At 44.4% G+C, this 13,794-nt stretch overlaps 2 protein-coding genes across 5 annotated transcripts in view; one reads left to right on the top strand and one right to left on the bottom strand.

Annotated features, from left to right (window-relative positions):
• Positions 1 to 13,794, top strand: part of rapgef6 (Rap guanine nucleotide exchange factor (GEF) 6) — an 85,412-nt gene that overhangs the window by 16,618 nt on the left and 55,000 nt on the right. The gene's annotated exons all lie outside the window — the stretch shown is intronic.
• irf1b (interferon regulatory factor 1b) overlaps positions 1 to 13,794 on the bottom strand; it is a 181,563-nt gene that overhangs the window by 166,735 nt on the left and 1,034 nt on the right. The gene's annotated exons all lie outside the window — the stretch shown is intronic.

The raw sequence follows: 13,794 nt of genomic DNA, 5'->3' as shown, positions 1-13,794 counted from the left end.
CATTCAGCTCTGTGTTTTCTTAAATATCTCACTTAAATTTAACACAGTCAGTCGATTTCAGAAACTGTATTGTCTGACATGATATGTCATCATATGTCAGCGCTGTCTGTCTTTTTCAGAGAAGAGGCAGGTTGTTTTAGATGAAAAGAAGCTTCTCTGCATCATCAGCTGGGAGCCTGTTTCTGTTTTCATCTGCGACATGTGCCACTGAGCTGAACAGCCTTTCACTTTCCACACGTTTTCTCTCGCTTCTCCAGCTGCAAAGTCAGCTGTTGCTGTTTCCCGCGGCTAGCTTTAGCACACTCCTTCAACTCCCTGTTGCTCTGGCTCTTTAGATGTTTTATCAGTTTGCTGGTGTTTCACCGCTCCTCTTGACAGTTTAGCAGAACAGAGTTTGCATAGTTTGTTCAATTGGTTAACGCCATGAAGTGATATTTGGTGCTGAGGTATCGGAGAAGTATTATAGTTGCAAGTGCATGAGTACAGTATCTGACCAACCCCCTGCTATCAGACATGATTGGCACCAATACTGCTGTTGGCATTGCAAAAACTCACTATTCATATACTTCCCAGGTTTGCTTTATATCTGTCAGTGTGTACATTTAATCCATCTGATCGGTCTAATCTGGTCAGCAGTCTCCCAGCAGTCAGCTGTAGACTGGTAATGATGTAGCCAAGTGTATAATTAACAGTTCGATGTCCTAGTTTTAGTTGCTCAGAGTAATCCGCCAGAGTTAGCCTAGCCCCCGGTGAACTTCTTGATGATGCAAGCGACGCAGCTAGAGCGCATGAAACGTGACTTGTGTCTTTTATGGATCCTTGTTTTGTTGTTTGATATTCAAAGAAAAAGGCTTCATCATAAAAAGAGTCAGCTGAGTGACAACATGCCGGGACCCCTCTGCCGCACGGCTCATTGGTCGTCCAAGCGGAGCGACTGTCGGGTAGATCCCTACGTGTCTGTCTCTTTGGGAGCGCCTGTCTGGGTGCCGAAAGCCTCAGAGATGTTTGTCTTCATTATGCGTGCGTGTGTGTGTGTGCACGCTGTCAGTACGATAAGTAATAATTAGGTCCCTGGAGATGAAAGGGGATAAAGTGAGAAGATGTTCAATCTAAGATAACGCATTAAATCTGTACCACACACAGCTACAGAACTTAAATACCTTATTACTCATCTTTAATGCTTCCCATCTCTTGTGTGATCCAAATTATGCATAGATCTCTCACTCTGCGAGGGCTCTAACGTCATTGCTGCCTCATGAAAACCTTGTATGTCCAGTTCTGTAAACTGTAGTTTTAACTGTGCGAGTGTCACATCCAGTTTGCTCATCTTTAGTGACATTGTGCATGACCTTGTATGTACTGGCTTACAGTGTGTGCGTTTGCTCTCAAACTATCAGTTGACTATCTCACAGGACAAAGCCATAAGAAAGCTAGGACAAGGGATTGTTTGGTACTTTAAAGAGTAATAGATTATGAAAATAGCTGCAGCTTCTGTATGACCTCAGACTTATCTTTGGCGTTTTTGCACCGACATTTCTTGTCACTTATTGGCTGCCATTTACGCTGACACCGATATATCACTGATAAGCTAATGCCGCCTGATTCATCAATCTATTCACAGCTGCAGATTATTTCCAGTCCAGCATCTGCAGTTCAGAGCAGGTGACCTCATTCGTTGGCTTCTCAAATCTCAAGGCTCCTGATCGCCTACTGATTGGCTCAAAATTGGGTTTTTGGTCAGTCAAATGTTTTCTCATTAGTATTGTTTACAACCAGAAGTAAAGAACAACTTAGACAAACAGTTTTTTTCTCCCTTTAAATGTTGTTTTTGCGTCAGCTTAACTGAGAATGTTGTATCTGTATGTCATTACTGGCCCATCTGACTCTGCATGAGTCCCGCTCATTCATCTAGAGCCACTGAGATTGTCCTCCAGCTCAACCTGTTTGAAGTCCATAGTTAATTGGTCAGCGTCTGTGATGAGCCCACCTTTTGCAAAGGTTAATTAAGCTTCCTTTTTCCTACTATTAGGTAACGTGTGCTCTGTCTGGAGGTACAGCCGCTATCAAAAACACTGCAGTGGGGTTGGAGGGAAGCGAGGCAAAGTGGAAGACAGTGTGAGGGTGGTCTGCAAAGGGATTTTAATTCCCTGAAAAGGTTTTGTGAATTCATTCTGGGATCTTGGGAAAGGAGGGACAAGGCAAGGAAGAAAGATGAAGAGCCATGTTGGAGCGTGATTTGTAACTTGAGGGAGGCGAAAGACAGAAAAAGAGAGGCGAGCGAGAAAGAGACAGAAAAATACATTAGTAAAGAGAAAGCCTCTGAAGCAGTGATTTTTATTCCACAAGAGGTTCTCACAATTTTATCATTGACTGCCTTCTCAGAATGGCAGCCAATTATTTTCTCTAGAAGTCGGCCTCTTTTGATAGTTTTGGCTGGCCTGCGCTGGCTGGGATTGGCGATATTCTTGCCGTAGTGATCTTTGATTCATCTCGAACGATTCACCAGCCAATAAAGCAGCAGTGCACGTAATGACAGCTTCGCATTTAATGCATTTCCCACCAGTCAGAGGCTTAATTAGCCTAAATGAAATTTTGATCTGAAAACTGAACTAGTCCACTTACTACTGGTGAGCATTGTTGTTCATTTGAATCACTTAGTTTTACTTCTCTACAGGGAATCTGCAGCTGCCAACAGGCTTTTACGCTCTTTTCTACAACCTTATTTACTACAGACTTAGAGAGTAATCCTCCGGCTGAACTTCTATGGGAAGCACACAGCTTATTTTGCCATGCAGACACTTTTGTTGGTTATCGCTGTTCTGAACTGCAGCTCTTAACATTTAGCATGCCATCCTCGCTTGCTCTAATTTCTAACGTCAGAGCATAGTTATTGAAATATTGACTGTGCGGCTGGAAATTTGGCATCAGATGACAGACAGCGAAATGTAGGCCAGTGGAGCTGCTCTGTGGGGCCAGCAGGGCCTTTTTTCTGACGCACTGAGCACTTATGAGGCCTAGATTTATTTACATCTCCAATCAGCTGCACAGAACTTTAAAAGGGAGCTGTGCTCGGGGTAGAATAGTGTCCTCTGAAGAGTCCGCTGCCATGAGCTGCTCTCTTAAAGAGGCTTTCAACATCTTGCTTACATTTTTTTGTTTTATTGTGCCGTGTTTATGGATGAACTGTCCCTTTAAATCACATCCTGCTCATCCCGGTGGAACGCAACCCCAGTCCACGTCCTCCCGCTGCTGCAAGACTTGTCAAAATGTTCTGCCGCTGAACTCTTTGACCCTCCCCGCTGCCAACATGGGACCTGTTCTCTGTCGAGCCTTCCCAGTTTCTGTTCTTGTTTGCTCTCCCCCTGTCTTTCTTTATCTTTGTCTCTTCCATCTGTTTTAAGCGGGGACTTCCTACTGTCTTCCTCTTCCCCCTTTGCTTCCTTTCTCATCTGTTTTTAGTCAGGGACTCTTCTATCCCCTACTATTTGTTCATCTCTTCTTCTTCCTCGCCCTCTCTCTTCCTGCATCTATTATTTAAACATCAATAATGGGGGCCGTTGTTGTTGTTGCCAGTCTGATGCTGCTGTTGTTGCTGCCCTGCTGGGCTGTATCCTCACTCATCTTCTGCTTCCTGTCTTATAAATCACACCAGCTCCTTCTAAAACCATCTGCATCCTCACATGTCCAACCTTTGCTCTCTGTTTCTGCACCAAATGGCACCCATTACTTACGACCCTTTTAGCTGCCTCGTGTGTCCCTTTTGCTCCTTTCTCTTTGGCTTTTCAGTGCCGTTGTGTAACAGTGAATTTAAAATTACATCAAAAATTGGTTTATAGTTGGCCGCTTTGCATAATGGTGGCACCAACGGCAGTAACTTATTTTAAGCATATTTACTCATAGTTCTCTTTAAGCAGTACTGTCTATTTGATTGAACAATACTTTCCTACTATGCCTCCCAGATACGGATGAAGAAGTGAAATTGAATATTCAGACTTGTGGGAAAAAATGTATGGACTCTATCTGTGGGAGAACGTAGCCAGTATCTATTGGTTCCTTTAAAGGAACTGCAGCCGGTCTAACTTTTTGTCTTCTTGCTGCTCAGCTGAAAGGTTTTTGCATGACTCATAAATGTCTTTCTTGAGGAATGTTTCCTTCTCTGTTCTATCATTTGTGCTATGCAGATTTCCCACCATCAATCATTTCTAACCAGATAAGCTTTTGTCTGAAAAAACAGGAAGTGTCATGCCTCACTGATAGGAGGATTTGCGCTCAACACAAGCGCATAACTGAAAAGAATTGTAATAATTCCCCCCTCTGAGCTGCAGACTCCCCTGGCAGAGTGCAGCAGGTCCACATTCAGGTTGACCCAGGCTGCTGCCTTTGCTTCCCTCAGCAATCAATGGGCCTTGCTGAACATTGGCGTAATCAGTTTGTGTGGGCCCATGCTGCGTTGAATAGTAATGGGGCTGTTGAGGTGTTGGTAGCGGAGTGATTCAGTGGGATGATGGATTCAGTGCCAAGGCAGGAAGGGCAATGCAAGGCGGGTCAGATAGATGGACAGGTAGACGGACAAAGCGTCTGGCATATCCAAGTAAGTGCCACTCTTAACACACAGCATCCATGGAAACAGACTAAAATGTTTCTACAACAAGAAAACAGCATAAAACCAAACAAGATGGTTTCTAACAAGTCATTTTATAGGGTACAAAGTAGATCTGAATGAGGAAAGAAAGTAAAAACAGCACTTCACTCCTCTGGTTTGCTGTTCAGTGTCGTCAGACTTCCTGTTTAAACAGCTAGATGCTATATTCGATTCAAGCTACAGTTGCTGGCCTACCATTCATCATCAGATCAGATAGGATACATAGCTACATTAAACTGCTGAACCTCTATTGAGTGGAGTGAGGAGATTAATTATTCTTCAGTACAGTTTATTGACCCTTCTTCTCAGTGCTGTGGCTTCATGCCCGGACAGCATTATGAGTCTGATTAGGAACTGAGCGCCTTGAAGCTTTACGCTTCAGTCCAGAAGGTACATGGTCAGATGTCACTCTGAGGGATAGAGACAGCACCTCCAGTAATTACCACACTGATTTCAGTTGAAAGATGAAATGAAGTGATTGTTAGGGTTTAAATGGAGGAGCTATTGGCAACAACCCATAACCAAGTGTGGTCACATCAAACCAGCAAACATACAAGTGGTTTCATATGGTTCCTAATGGTTAGAGAGACTTTTTCTCATCCTGCAGCTTTGGTCCATCCTGTCATGATGCCTTTGAGTCAGACTTGTAGAGGTCCTTTTCATTTGAAGTATTTATGAGAGTGTCAGCGAAATACCTGAAATGTACTTTTTAATTTTATAATCAAGCTTTGAGTAAACAGTTATCATGCCATCCGAAAAACGGGCAATATCTGATGGCTATTGCAGACCAAAACAAGACCCAGGACATTCAAATTAGCCAGAAGGTGACATTAGAGCACTGTGGAGGGCCAGTGCGGTCATTGTAACTGCACCCTGTCCAACGAAGAAGTGACAGACAAGTCAAATCAGCAAAAAATAAGCAGTTTATGAGGCTCAGTTTTGCTTTGTTACACAAGAACAACATATAAAATACAAGAAAATACGGTTTTCATCCAGATGATATTTGCTTTATTGAAAAAATGCTGCGGTCAACAGGTTGTAGCTGGCTTTCAATCATAAAATGCACTTTGTACTGTAGTCCTCCACATCATCAGATCAGTGGATGGAAACTGCAGGCACCATTAAAGGAGTATTAGATAGTTGCACCGTGGCTCCCCTGGTACCTGAATATGTTGACAGATCCATTTCTGTGCACCGAGAGGACGACCTTTGCCAGGTGATGTAATGCCACGGCCTCTTCACATTGGCCTCAACAGATTTACTCTGACCTCGAGCCCACAGACAGCCTGATTGACGGCCTGACAGAACTCACACCAGGTGTCAAGGTAATGTGGCCTTTGAGCCCAGAGAGATGGAGGGGGGGCAGATAAGAGCATGAGGAGAGAGAGAGTAGATGAGTGAGAGACAAAGACATACAGCAGAGAGAGAGAATCTGAGAATGAGGCAACAATAGAGAGAGAGTGCTTTTAGCATGCTGAGGGAGGTGTAGGGTATCATATGCACAGGAAGTAGGGGCGATAAAGATCAATATGGGTTGCATTAGGCCAGGCCATGCCCAACTCACATCCCATAAATCATGAATTACTATTCCATCCTTCTAAACAAAAACACACATGGTTGCTAATTTTTTTCTTGCTCTTTTGCTTGTGCATCTCTTACATAAGATCATTCTGTAAGTCAGGAGATATGAAAAATGAAATTGAAACATCACAACATGCCGCTTTGCTGGCTTGTGAGCAAATTTTTGCTCCTTTTTAGCATTTGTTGGACTCTCCATTTGCCTTCTGTCACTTCCTAGATTTTTGAAAAATTACTGAAATGACTTCTACGCACCACACTGGAGTATGCTGCTAAGTGCTCCCTTTAAATCATTTAGCTATGTGGATACCTGCTATTCATTAAGTTTCAGATTAAATAAGCAGGGAGCAACACAGTGTCCCACTCAAGGACACTGTAACGGAAGATATAAATGTAGTTTTAAAGCCTTAATTTATACAGGAACATTTGCCAAATTGGTCAAAGGCACATTGTTCGCAGTCTTTTATTGTCTTTCCTGCATATTCCTCACAGCTGATCTTGTGCACATGATGCACTGCCACATATTGTCACAATAGCACCAATTCCAATACTAGTTACAGTGCAGACAAAGGTCACAGAAAAGGTTCTTGCTCGCTTAGTAGTTTGCCAGACTTCACCTTTTGATGTTGAACTAAGAAAAAAATGCAGTGTTTTTTGAATGTTTCAATGGGTACAGTGGCATTAAAGAGCCAGTGTTGTGTCCTGAATGGTGTAATTACTGTCCATTAGCTATGATAGGCTGAAATTTTAGAGTGAAAAGCCCACTCAAGCCCTGTATGCATTAACATGCCCAAGCAGGTCGACATTACTGGGCTAAATGGACTGAAAGTGAGGCTGCTCATGTGGAGACGCACTCCAGCCTTTGTGCACATAAACACACACACACACACACACACACACACACACACACACACACACACTCACACACACTCATTGGATCATATAGTTTAACACGTGCAAATGCATAGACGCAAGCACACACACGCGCATAGACCAACATACTTGCAGTGGTCACAATGATACCTTCATTTATACAGTGCATGTGCATATACACATAAATGACTCCCCCTGACTCCACCTACCAGAGCTGTGTCAGTCATAAGCTGCTACCCCCACCCATTCACACACACACACACACACACACACACACACACACACACACACACACACACACACACACACACACACACACACACACACACATCCTGGTGCTGATATTTCAACCACCCTTAGCCGCTATAACCCCCCCAATTTCCCTTGCTCCCATTATCTCACTGCTATTGATCTACATCCCCTCCTCTGCCTGCACAGCCAGAGAGCCTTTACTGGATAATTTTCAAGGGCATTTATAAACACAGGATGAGATGGACGGGTGATGCTCTGTGGGTGTTCGTGAATTTGTGAGAAAGAGAGAGGAACAACAAAGAGAGAGAGATGAGTGAGGAGGAAGCAGACAGTGTGGTGTGTCTGTATGCAAACAAATGTGATCAGGCAGGAGGACGGTCAGACGCTGAACTCCATTAATTTGCTAGTAAATTATTCTTTTTAGTGCTCTAAAGTACACAGACACACATTAAGGTGATCAACCAACCTCTGAAGCGAAGACTAAATCAATTCTTTCTTTTGGTTTGAATTGTAAGCCAGTCATTTTTTTCCTCAGCTCTCAGCTGTTATTATAACCACATTTCAGCATTCACATTTTTTGCTCTGAATATTCATTGACAAATTAAGCTCCTTATGCACATCTGTAGACTGTCTAGTCGCCACACGCTGACAGCGGCACGGAACATTCACACCAAAAGCAGCCAGATGATTCTAAATTCGGGCCATAATGGAAAGAATGGCATTTTTCAACCATATTCGCGCCAGCTCAGCTCATATCTAGCAGGCGCTCTGACTTTCTTTTCTTGTCAAGACGAGTTTTTGTCATGTAATAATAATAAGATGTCTGATAAACGTTGGAGATCAGGATTAGGGTTAGGTCGGCGAGCAAACAAAGTTAATTTCCTGTCCTGTGTGCCCTGGTACAGAAATTCTAGTCAGCTCTGTCTGGGCTGAGATGTGGGCCAAGAGAGTGGAGCAGGATCCAACATTAACAAAAACACCACAGGGGAACCAAAGGGTGGAGCTGCCCCTGCACCTGGCCCCTGGGTCAACCTGTAGGGGTGCCAGGGACGCTCTGCATGTGTGTGTTTGTATGTGTGAAGTAGTGTGGGTTGGGCTGCAGGGCAGGAAGCATCTGTTAACAGAGGGGAGCCAGGAGGTACTAAGGTGTATGTGTCTGTATGTTTTTGTGCGTGTGTGTGTGTGTGTGTGTGTGTGTGTGTGTGTGTGTGTGTGTGTGTGTGTGTGTGCATACACAAGTAGTTGTATAAGTATTAAAGCCAAGTGTTTAGCCTTCCCCCCTGTATCCGGCAGACCTGGCCATGGCCCACCTTCCTCAGGGGCCCAGACAGAGACGCCTTGCAGCTTCCTGTAGCGCATGCATGCACACACACACACACAGACACACACACACAGAACAAAAGAAAGAGTTGATCATGAACATGATCGCTGCACACACATTGCATATTTAAGCCAGTAAACTCTGTCTGGCATGCAGAACAACAAGGTGAAAAGAGCAGCATTAATAAAGCTGCAGCAGCTTCCGTCTGCTCAGCCGGCGCTGAAGGTGTGGGCGCCATCCCATTAATTATCATTAAATCGACTCCATCAAAACCACGTATAGATCCTTTATCAAAGCACCAATTTTTATTAATCTGTTCTCCCACAGCAGGGAGATAAAAGAGGGGTTGCAGGATATATAGAGGGGGTGGGATACAGAAAGACGAATGAGGGAGAGAGATGGAAGGGATAGAAAATAAATCTCCTTTTTTAACACACCTGGAGAAAAAGATGGGCCAGAGCTGCTGCTGCAGACAATCTAACAACCTAACAACAACCATGAGACTTTTCTTAAAACACATTCGCTCTTTCATAGACAATCACCCTGATACATGAACCTGAGATGTCTCGTATGACAAGCAGGTTTAAATCTAGCTCTCCCAGGTGTTAAAGGGAGTAGAGGAGGAGGGCAGACGGGCTGTGACAGGTTGAATATTCCTTTCAGAAACATCTAACACTGTTTGGCAGCAGCTACCGTCTGCTGCCTGCTACCACACACACACAAACAGTCTCTCTAGATACCAACTGGAAGGAATTTCCACTAAAGCCTGGTTGTAATACCGTCAGTCCTCCAGAGAAGAATACTTGACTCCGCAGGGGTGCCGACCCATGCTAATTACCTTCTTCACTGTGTAAGCCGCTAGAAAACTGAATGAGTGGCAAAGACTGCATGGGATGAATGCGCATGCAGCCAATTTAGAGCCATTACTCACCAAGAAAATCCAGACTGGCGTAGCTTATTGTGATGAAGAGAGTGTGGCGTAGACATTATTTAAGGTTTCGGGTTGTTGTTACATTAACAAGTCAAGTACTTCATGTGAAGTTTGGGAAATCAGCTCTTTAATATTTATTAAATTATAGCAAAGAATCTGCATACTAACCCCTTGAGTCAGATTTTGGTAACTTTAGACTTGACAGAAACAAAAAAAAGATCTTTTAATTTAGCGTCAGTTGCTTCACTTAACACATAACAGCCAATCATGTTGCAGCATGAGGAAAAGGTACATTTGGCAGTGTACAGCAGACAGACAAACTCAGGACTTTTTAAAGACTTGAGACTTTATTGCAGAATAATAGCTGTAGCCCACCCATACTGGTTTAAAGATTTGTCATTCTTCTGTGGAAATCTAAGCATTCAGTGTTTGAGTAACAATGCACTTCCAATTCAGGGCCGATTCAGTATAGTGGTTCATTGTTTGGAGGTTATTCCCTGGGTTTGGCATTACAGGAATGTGTCCAGGACTTTAGAATGTGTGGATGAATCATTATACATGAAATCAGAGCAAAGAAACACCAAAGAGATGCAGCCACAGTCTTTTCCTTTTTCCTCTTTCATTTTATTTACTTACTTTGTTTATCCTTCCTTCCCCTCCTCGCTGTGTGTCTCCCTCGCTGCATCTCTCTCCTTCATCACTCTCAGACAACTGGGGCAAAAGTCACAGGCCTTTGGCAGTGTTGGTGACAGTGCCATTCAGCATCCCGTCTGTCACAATACTGGCACGACAGAATGTGGATACTGCCAACTAATGGCTGTTTATCCACTGTAGAAGCTTTGCCAGCCACTCTCTATCCAGGCTAAAAACTTGCCAACCAATGACTGTTGAACCTTGTATCTCACAAACCAGCACCTGCCAAATCACAGGATGTAGTTCATTTCCACGACTGAGATTAAAATGTGTTTCAGGGAGATTGTTAGGCAGTGTGTTGCTATGCAGAATACCCACCTTATGTTGGAAGAAAGTTTTTCTGTCAAGCTGCCACACGTTCAGGTTCCAGCCATTAGTGTCTTTTTGTGTCCTCCAAGACTTTTTTGAGCATATGTTGCTGAAAAAGTACCGAAGAGAAACAGGGAACAGCAGAACACAGTGAGAAAAAAACAGTGTTTATTGCAGTAACAATAACATGATTTGCTGTTACACCTCCATTAAGTCAGGGGGGCTTGTGAGGGACAGATTATGATAAGGATCCTCAAAATCAAAGCAGCCAAGGCAGAGATATTCTGGCTTTTGGTCCGTAGTAGCAGCCACAGCTCCAAAACCTCTGGATCCTACATTTCCCATAATGCAACCTGAAATGCCAGCAGGCTTCAAACTGCACACGCTGAGTTTTTAACAGGCTCTGTGTTCCAGATTTGTTCTGACTTCTCAAGCTGAAACGGAGATTACCCTGATGACATCACTATGGCATCATCTCAGTTATTCTCTGAGATTTCCTCCCGTGTGACAGAAGATATTATTCAGCCGAGTTGCACGCCTCACGATGACTCAACTGAACACCGTGTCTAAAATGAGAGGAGTCTGGGAAGAAAGCAGACGTCAGAGTCGGCAGACCGCACGAGAACAAACGAGCAGAACTCCTCTAAATGCATGATCGAGTGTTTATTCTTGTGGGAAATGGTGTTTATTCTCTTTACCGGGCTTTAATCTTCATCTGTGGTCCAGTGGAGTGCATGAATAAGTAATGTAAAGCAGCAGCAACACACATTTTATTTTGGTCAAGATGTTCGCTGCAAGTCCTTTTGGAAAGTAGGACCGGCGGGAGACAGAGGTCGTCTCACTGCGAGAGGCCCGAAAAAAGTGTGAGTGTGTGTGTGAGACGCAGAGAATCCGTGTGTTCGGATTCTTGTTTGTGTGTACGCACATGCCGTCTGCTTGACAGTGTTTGAGTCCTCGTCTCCTCATATGGTCCCCTGCTAACTCCACCCAACCCCCCCCACCCCCCCACCCCTTCCCTCTCTCTGTGGCATGTCTGCCTTTGCAGTTGTCACCTCCAATTCCAACTTCAATTCATTACATCTCCCCTTTCCCCAGCTGGCACACACACACACACACACACACACACACACACACGCTCTCTCTCTCTCTCTCTCTCTCTCTCTCTCTCTCTCTCTCTCTCTCTCTCTCCCTCTCTCTCTCTCTCTAGACCACAGATATGGTTGTCTGGACTGAGGTAGAATTGGATTCTTAAGAGAATATTTGAGACTTTTTATCTTCATCTGTCCCCTCCCTTTCACTTCACTTCATCCTCATTGCACCCTTCGCTGTCAGTTCTATCTCACATTATACACCCCCCGCTACCTTTGCTCTCTCTGTCTCTCTCTCTCTCTCTCTCTCTCTCTCTCTCTCTCTCTCTCTCACACACACACACACACACGCTTCACTTTCTCAATCATATGCTGTCTCTTTCACTGTCTCCTCTTACACTCTTTCCTTTCAACCCCACTCTCTCTCTCTCTCTCTCTCTCTCTCTCTCTCTCTCTCTCTCTCTCTCTCTCTCCCTCTCTCTCTCTCTCACTCAGTCATATTCTCTCTCTATTTTCTCCTCATCTCCATCTGTCTCCCTGCACTGTATCTTAATCCAGCCGTCTGTGGACTTGCCAGTAATAGAGTGGAGCGTGGCGGTGTGCTGAGCCTGCTCAATGAGCTCGGTGTGTTTTACTGAATGGAGCCCATAGATGCATGCACTTCACATAAAGTGTACTCCGTGTGTGCGTAGGTTAGCATGATTTCATGTTGCCTACTTCTTTTTGAATGTGTTGTTGTACTGAGCATGTACTTGTGTGTGTATGTGCATGTATTTTGCACTCCATATTGCTCATGAATGTGTGTGTTTCCTGACACCGTCCCCCCCTTACGACATTAGACCAAGCCAGCAGTGGCCTTGATTGATCAAAGCTTTCTGCAGCGCTACGGGGCTAAATCTGGAGCTTCAAAATGTGTGTGTGTGTGTGTGTGTGTGTGTGTGTGTGTGTGTGTGTGTGCGTGTGTGCGTGCGTGCGTGCGTGCGTGCGTGCGTGCGTGCGTGCGTGCGTGCGTGCGTGCGTGCGTGCGTGCGTGCGTGCGTGTGTGTGTCCCGTTCCAGACAGCAGAGCCAGCGTTCTCACCTCGCTAGTCTGATGAGGCTACCTGCAGTCATTTCACTCCTCCTTGCTGCCTTTGATGCAGAATTGTGTCTGGGAGCAGAAATGGGGGTTTTATCCAGTGGGGAGAAAAAATGCTAAACAGGAGAATATCACCCAAAAAATAGACAGAATGTGGTCAAGGCCAGAAGAGAAGGCGACAGAGAAGTGACATGGAAACTGGAGAGTAAGAGGCTGTAATGATAGAGTGAATCATTGGATGTAGAGAGAGATGGGAGAGTTAATAACCAAGACAATCAAAGTGAAAGACGTGAGATCGGCTGGAAAGAGACAGAGCGACTCGAGAGTGCAGAGAAATGAACAAACCAGCGGAAATCAGATTCAGACGTCAAGTTAAGTGTTACATCAAAGGAAGGACGGCTCATTTGTGCTTTGAGTCTGGAGCTGCACTGTGTCTTTGGGTGGAGGTGAACTGTCTGTGGTGTGGTTTCTGGGGTGACAACCTGCTCTGAGATAACTCAACACATGGTGACAGCTGGTATGAGTGAAGACATATGTTAACAGATTTCCCTTTTTTAATGTGTGAATGTGTTAGAAATGCAGTGAGACGGCCTTTGGTGGAATTTCAATTATATTGAGTGTTTGAGTATCAAAAGTATTAACTTGCATACTCTTGTTGTATTTCACTGCTGGGTGATGGTTGTGTTGCTTGGCTCGTACCACGTCAATGTCACTACTGACACCTACAGGCCGACCGCGTTCATGTCCCGGCCAGTGACCTCACTATCCATCGGCGTGCTGGTATTTACTCAGCTGGGGGTTATGAGCAGTGTGTAGCTACTACACCCAGCAAAGGGAGCTCTAAAACAGGACTTAATTGTTATTATTCCCTGAACCTCTGCAGCCTGAATTTTCTTTTCGGGGGCAATTTATGAAGCTGGAATGAATGTTGGTCGGCACTCATAACAAGAATAACGAGGATGGTTGAAATTGTTTTTTTTTTTTAGAATGACAAAGCGGTTGATTTTTCCACTTAAATCTGTGCAGTATT

This window comes from Chaetodon trifascialis, chromosome 16 (assembly GCF_039877785.1).
Source record: "Chaetodon trifascialis isolate fChaTrf1 chromosome 16, fChaTrf1.hap1, whole genome shotgun sequence".
NCBI classification, from domain to species: Eukaryota; Metazoa; Chordata; class Actinopteri; order Chaetodontiformes; family Chaetodontidae; genus Chaetodon; species Chaetodon trifascialis.
The sequence above is the reverse complement of the archived record's forward strand: the minus strand, read 5'-3'. Positions and strand labels throughout refer to the sequence as shown.